Here is a 7,860-nt window from a genome sequence, read left to right on the forward strand (position 1 = left end):
ATATCTCTCTTTTTGGGGTCTTCTTAACTTTGTCAGAGTGCTTCCACATCTATTGTCTGTTTTTATAATTAATCCCACAAGTAACTACGTATTTGTTTGTTTTGTTTTATTTTGAGATGGAGTCTCACTCTGTCTCCAGCGCAGTGGTGCGATCTCGGCTCCCTGCAACCTCCTCCTCCTGGGCTCAAGCAATTCTCATGCCCCAGCATCCTGAGTAACTGGGATTACACGTGCGGGCCACCACGCTGGACTAATTTTTGTATTTTTGGTAGAGATGGGGTCTTACCATGTTGCCCAGGCTGGGCTCGAACTGCTGGCCTCAAGTGATCCACCTGCCTCAGCCTCCCAAAGTGCTGGGATTACAGGCATGAGCCACTGCATCCGGCGATATTTATATATGAGATCTATTAACCAGCCTGTAATCCCAGGACTTTGGGAGGCCGAGGCGTGTGGATCACGAGGTCAGGAGATCAAGACCATCCTGGCGAACATGGTGAAACCCTGTCTCCACTAAAAATACAAAAAAATTAGTCGGGCGTGGTGGTGGGTGCCTATAGTCCCAGCTACTCAGGAGACTGAGACAGGAGAATGGCCTGAACCCGGGAAGCGGAGCTTGCAGTGAGCCGAGAGATCGCACCACTGCACTCCAGCCTGGGCTACAGAGCGAGACTCCGTCTCAAAAACAAACAAACAAAAAAACTATTAACCAAGCAAATTTTAATATTGTTGTCACTCCCTAGCTTAAGAGAAATATGGAAAATTTTCACGGGATTATGAAATTGATTTCTAAATACCAGTATATTTACAATTTATTTTTTAACTTATCAAGTGAAGTATCACCAGTATGTTTATAATTTATTTTTAACTTAATTTTTACTTTATCAAGTCAAATATCTGTCAGAGTTACTTTAAAAGCATTAAGACTTTGGCCTAAATTGGACCATTGAGGTAGGGCATGTTTTCAAATTTCTGTCTTTGATCAGTGCTTTTCCTAAACCACTACCAATAAATGAGAACCTCACCAACCTTAAAGATATGGCAAAGTAAGGCCGGGCGCGGTGGCTCAAGCCTGTAATCCCAGCACTTTGGGAGGCCGAGGCGGGCAGAGCACGAGGTCAGGAGATCGAGACCATCCTGGCTAACACGGTGAAACCCCGTCTCTACTAAAAAAATAGAAAAAACTAGCTGGGCGAGGTGGCGGACGCCTGTAGTCCCAGCTACTCGGGAGGCTGAGGCAGGAGAATGGCGTAAACCCGGGAGGCAGAGGTTGCAGTGAGCTGAGATTGCACCACTGCGCTCCAGCCCGGCCGACAGAGCGAGATTCCATCTCAAAAAAAAAAAAAAAAAAGATATGGCAAAGTAAAGGACGTTTCAGTGCCTCCCCTGGTAAACCATTTCTATTTTCCTTGACTCACTGTCAGTGATGATGTAGACTGATACCTAATTACACACTTAGATTCTTATGAAATTACTAAAACGGCTTCATCGTCTGGAGTATTACCTGAGGTTCATGGTCTCACAGCCAAGGAGAGCAAGGAGGCAGGCGCGCAAAAGTGTGAGGTTAAGAGCAGAAGTTAAATAAGCAAAAGAAAGAGAACAGCTCTCTGATGCAGAGAGGGGTCCCAGAGAAACGGTTTGCCAGTTCCACGGTGAGATGCAGGGGCTTTATAGCTGAGCTGGTGAGGAGGCAGCGTCTGATTTACATAGGGCAAGAAAGACTGATTGGACCAGGTGTGCCATTTGCATAGGGTACGAATTTCTGGCCACCCCCTCCCTAATCTTTTAGTATGCCTGGCCTGCGCCATGTTGCCCACTCCTTTACTGTACACGTGGTAACAGTACATGTGGTAACAAAAAAAAGGGAAGATGGAGCTTCCATGTTGGACATTCCTGGCCCCCAGGTAGCCCTTTTCTGTCGGCACAGCTGCCGGCATTCTCCCATGCAAGTTTCCAGCTTGCTTATCTATTTTTGCAGCTGGATTTTTCAGAGTGCTCTTTGTTAGAAAAAATAATAATAATTTCTTGGGCTGCTTTTTTGTTAAAAGGGAAGTTCTGCTGAGGACTCTGTGGCCCTCACTCTCTGCCTAATTTCTTTCTACCTCCTGTATCATTACCTTGCATGTGATCGCCATCAAAAGAAGTATCTCTACTTCTTCTCAACTTTCCCAGCAATCTTGGTTTCCAGACTTTACTTCACACCTTTGAGTTCCTCAAGCGCCCCCAAGTCCTCTCAGACTCCTCCAAGAATTTAGTGAAATGCCTGGTAGGAACAAGGGCAAGAGAGTGTCTATAGTCTACAGCGACTCAGAAAACCAAAGGAAGGAGAGATCCCTCCAAAACAGGCTCACCAGGAGACCTTAATGGCAGACAGGCTCTTTGTTGTTACTGATGTTGTTGAGATAGGTTCTCATTCTCTCAGTCACTCTGCCACCCAGGCTGGAGTGCACTGGGGCAATCATAGCTCACTGCAGCCTCGAACTCCTTGGCTCAAGTGATCCTCCCTCCTCAGCCTCCTGGGTAGCTGAGACTACAGTCATATGCCGCCATGTCCAGCTAATTTTATTTTCTTTTTTTTTTTTTTAATTTTTTGGGAGATGGGATCTTGCTATGCTGCCCAGGCTGGTCTTGAACTCCTGGGCTTAAGCCATTCTCCCACCTTGGCCTCCCAAAGTGCTGGGATTATAGTCATGAGCCACTGTGCCTGGTCAAGGGAGACAGGTCTTGATCCGGGCTTTAAATGATGGATCAGGTTGCAGGGAGGAATCGTTGGCTTTGTATCAGAAAGTATTCAGGGTTTACCTGGAATAAGAACAAGCACAGGGCATGGTGGGGGGCACCTCTGGGTGGGAAAAAGCAACTAGAAGATTGTTCTCATTTGAGAGACAGGTCTGTGGGAGACTCCCAGAAATAAAATTGGAAGGACAAGGTGGCAGAAAACCCAATAAAGCCTGAATGCCAAGGTGAGGGCCTTGGAAATCATCAGAAACGCCACTGAGAGCCACTCCTGACTTTTAAAGAAAGTGACATTTAAGAGGTTTAAGTTGGCAGCCATGTATGCAAGATGTGTCAGAATGAGGTAAATAAGCAAACTGGGTAAGAGGCAAAAGGGCCTTGACCAAGGTTTATTGATAAGTATGTTGCCCAAGACTGAGTCAAAAGTCTTGCTAAAGTCAATCTAGATTAAATCTGTCCCTTGCCTTTAACCTAGCAGGCCAGTCAAGGTCTCCAAGGAAGAGATGAAATTCCTCAGAGCAGGTCTTGGTTATGAAGCCAAGTGAGTTGTTATTCACACTTCGTGTCTCTGAGATGGGCACACATGCAGATGTGCTATTTCCCTCTTTCCACTGTCAGTCACTTCCTGGCCAAACTGTCTAAAAACAAGAGAATCACAGAGTCTTCGCGGTGGATATAACCTCAGCAATCGTGGTTCCTATCATGCACTGGTACATCATTTTGCACTGAGAGCCGACCATGTGACCAGAACTGTGCTGGAGGAGGGAAATGGAACACAGTAGCCTCACGGGAGGCAGAAACACCTTACCACCAAGCACCCCAGCTAGTCCAACTCCTTCATTTTACAGATGGGTAAACTGAGACACAAACACATCAAGTGACATATCCACATTCACGCAGGTATTTGCAGATCCAGGTTAAATATGCAGACAGGGCAGGCGCGGTGGCTCATGCTTATAAACCCAGCATTTGGGGAGGCCAAGGCAGGAGGGTCACTTGAGCCCAGGAGTTCAAGATCATCCTGGGCAACATAGCAAGATCCCATCTCTATGAAAAGTAAAATACAATTAGCCAGTTGTGGTGGTACATGCCTATAGTCCCAGCTACTCAGGAGGCTGAGGAGGGAGGATCGCTTGAGCCCAGGAGTTCGAGGCTACAGTGAGCTATGATCACACCACTGCACTCCAGTCTGGGCAACAAAACAATATCCTGACTCTTAAATGGAAAATGCAGACAAATAGAAATCTACACAGAGACTTTATATATATGTGTTGTATATGCAATATATACATACGTCTTTCCATGGTTATGTATGTAAATATATATGTATATATGTAAAAGCTCTGTGGACATTGTGACTATCAAAGAGTTAATAAGTGGATACCCTAATCTGGCAAACACAACGCAGATAGCAAAGCTTCACTTTGATTCAGTTACTTACAGGAAACATATTAATGATCTTTATCACTGGACTCCCCAAGGAGAAGTAACCTGGGAGCAGAAAGGGGTAACTTTTGAGCAGCACAATCATTTATTAACATGACCACCACCCCTTCAGTACTACAAAGCATTCCACTCTTAGAATATACTTTCCCATCTTGGGATGCTTTCACTTAAAACAGGCAAAAATTGGTTGCATTCTGCACCAAGGGGCAGCCCTGCAATCAAGGTCCTGTGGTTTGTTTCCAAGGTATAGCCACCAAACTTCTCCATTCACAGGATTTTTGTGGATTTGGTTTTATCTCTGGACAAGGGACCAGGCTCTGACAAGCTGCAGAAATCACCCCTTTCTCACAGAATAAGAAGAAGATTGGAAAAGCCATTTAGTAATAATTTGATCAGCCAATTTTCCTCACCAGTGGGCCTTAGCACAATTGCCTTAATTTCTCCCCTGGGTTGGAGGAGTGTGTGACTGACGGGGATTCCGGTGGCGTCTGCGTGGCAGTACGCACACACACGCAGGGCTTGCAGCTGACAGAGCTGCAGCAGTGGCCCTGAAGGGCTTAGGCAAAATAGTTATGTTTCAGCTACAAACAAGGCCAAACCTGGAGGTGAAAAGACAATCAACAAAGCCACAGTGTTGATACTCCCGAAATGGAAAACAGCTGTCTCGGAGGGAAATGTTGGCTATTCCTCTGTAGCACGGAGGCTGTATGGCAGTCTCCCACCCGCCTGATTTCTCAGCAGAAGATCAGTGTTCATGAGAGAGAAGGAAACACGAGACAAACCGAGTGACAAACCAGGCAGAGTCTATCTGAGAGAAGAGCAAAGGGGAGGGAGAGTAAAAGGAAAAAGCACAAAGAAAGAAGAGCGAGCAATTCTGCAGGAGAAATACTCCCAAGTTAGCAGAATGAAACAACCACAGCGCACCGCATGAAAGAATAATCTGAAACTTGGTGATGGTGATCCCTCAAAAGATCTCAGAGGAATCGAGTATGATTCCAGCCTTATTCTAAAGAAACTTGGTCAGTTAATGAAAAAAACAAAAAGGTCTTTGGCAGAGTGAGGCCAATTGCAGGAGTATTCAACTGAAATGCATATGGTTTGGATGACTTTCAGCTAAAATGAAAATTTAGGATTTCAAGGTATACTTAAGAGGTTTTTTTTTTTTTAAACCATCTCAAAAGATAGGTTAAAAGGAGAGGAGGTGAGAGGAAACCAATTGTACCAGTTGGGGTGGGGGTAAAGAAGAAAACAAGGAAGAACATGATGCAAAACTCAAGTGAGACCAGAACATTTTCACTGGGAAAGCCCTAGTTTTAGTTTTTAATATATTTTTTTGAGACAGAGTCTTACTCTGCTACCCAGGCTAGAGTGCAGGGGTGCAATCATGGCTCACTGCAGCCTCAATCACCTGGGCTCAAGCAATTCTCCCACTTCAACCTCCCAAGTAGCTGGGACTACAGATGCACACCACCACACCTGCTAATTTTTAAATGTTTTTGTAGAGATGGGGTCTCGCTGTATTGCCCAGGTTGGGCTCAAGTGACCTTCCCACCTCCCTCTGATTACAGGTATGAGCCACTGTACCCAAGCCAACAAATGTTTCTATATCAAAAGAGCTCAGAATATGAAAAGGTTACAGAATCAAGAATAGTTCAAGAGTTCTAGAAAGTAGTCTCCCATGTGGAGCTAGTCTTAGAAAAGAGAGGCTAAATCCTGGATGCAGACACATGGGCAGCCCAAGCTCACTATAAGGCCATATGTTAACCTCCAGTCCCAGAGGCAAGTGGTGAGCACACATGGGCGACGCCCTTGCAGAGCCAGGACAGGCTCCTGAATTAGATTTTTGCATACACTTCCTTGATTGTTACCGGTGATGTCCCAGGATGAGGGAGAACAAGAAGCATTTGTCCTTTTGTGACAGAGGGTCACAGAAACAAGGAGCCAGGGTGAGGAGGGAGTGGAGGAAAATTATATGTTTGAAGGAAGAAGATGGAGAGGCAGCAAGGATGAACATTAAAGGAGGAGGGGGAAGAGAATTCAGATCTAGAATTTCTAAATTACCCTTGGCGCAAAGATCTGGTTTACCACTCAAACAGTATAATTATAAAGTTGGCGTAAAGGAGACCAGGGATCTAGTTACTAATTTCTTACTAGCAATAGCATCAAAACCTTCTCTGCTGGTAGCTGGTCTCTTGACAAAAACCGTGTGCCTCGTACATGATGTGGCCTATAGGGAGAAGTGGTTTTAATCAGGCCGATCTATAAAATGGTATGCAGTTGTGGTCTTGCTTCTCAGATGTCGATCCGAGCAGAGGAGAAAGTGAGGGTTGGAATTGTCAAAGTAACTAAGGGGCAGGGGGCGGGAAACACTTTACATAAATGCTCCCTTGTCTTGCAGATGCAGTGTATAGGCTAAGTTTGTCAGAAAATTCAGTGGGAACCCTCTGGTGGATTTGAGAAAAATTACCAGAAACATTCCTGTTGTTCATGGTTTTTGGACCAGATTCTACCCGGCCTCAAAAAGGAAATTCTGGCTTGGTTACAGCCTTAAATGGGTGCTCAAATCCCCTGAACATTTGCTGCAAAAGTACTTTCATTCTTACTCCATTTTGGTTCATAAGAACATCAGGCATCAAAGTCACATCCTGGCTGTATCCCTGTTTACCTTGGCAGTGATAGATACAGCCAGAGTTCCAAAGAGTATTCATTTCTAAGGTACAAAATTTGCCTCTCCCCTCTGCCTTTTTTTCTTTTCCCAGAGACAGGGTCTCACTCTGTCCCCCAGGCTGGAATGTAGTGGCTCAATCATAGCTCACCGGTCTCCAGCTCTTGGGGGCAAGCGATCCTCTCACCTCAACCTCCTGAGTAACTGGGACTACAGGCACATCCCACCTTGCCTGACTGATTTTTATTATTATTTTTTGGTATTTATTGTAGAGCTGCAGGTCTCACTATATTGTTCAGGCAGGTCTTGAACTCCTGGCCTCAATTGATCTTCCCATCTCAGCCTCCGAAAGCGCTGGGATTACAGCTATAAGCGACTGCACCCAGTCCCTTTTTTTTTTTTTTTTTTTTACAAATTTTGCAGAATTTTTACATGGCAGACTTTTTTTTCTATCTAATTACTATTTTCATTTCCTAGGAAAATGCTAAATTGCAAATGTAGGGTTTATTTATTTATTTATTTATTTTTATTTATTTTGAGACAGGGTCTCATTCCGTCTCCCAGGCTGGAGTGCAGTGACACCATCACAGCTCACTGCAACCTTGATCTCCTGGACTCAAGCCATCCGCCCACCTCAGCCTCCCAAAGTGCTGGGATTATATGCATGAGCCACCACACCAGACCCTGCAAATGTAGATTTTTGAAAAAACAACTGCAACGTTTTAGCCCTTTTTAAAATCAGGACCCCTAAGTCTTTCCCAATATAACTAACCAGCCAGTGATTCCTCACTCACCTCCCTTTTTTCTTCTTTTTTTTTTTTTTGAGACGGAGTCTCGCTCTGTCCCCCAGGCTGGAGTGTAGTGGCCGGATCTCAGCTCACTGCAAGCTCCGCCTCCTGGGTTGACGCCATTCTCCTGCCTCAGCCACCCGAGTAGCTGGGACTACAGGCGCCCGCCACCTCGCCCGGCTAGTTTTTTGTATTTTTTAGTAGAGACGGGGTTTCACCATGTTAGCC

This window comes from Piliocolobus tephrosceles, chromosome 9 (genome assembly GCF_002776525.5).
Source record: "Piliocolobus tephrosceles isolate RC106 chromosome 9, ASM277652v3, whole genome shotgun sequence".
Classification (NCBI taxonomy): Eukaryota; Metazoa; Chordata; class Mammalia; order Primates; family Cercopithecidae; genus Piliocolobus; species Piliocolobus tephrosceles.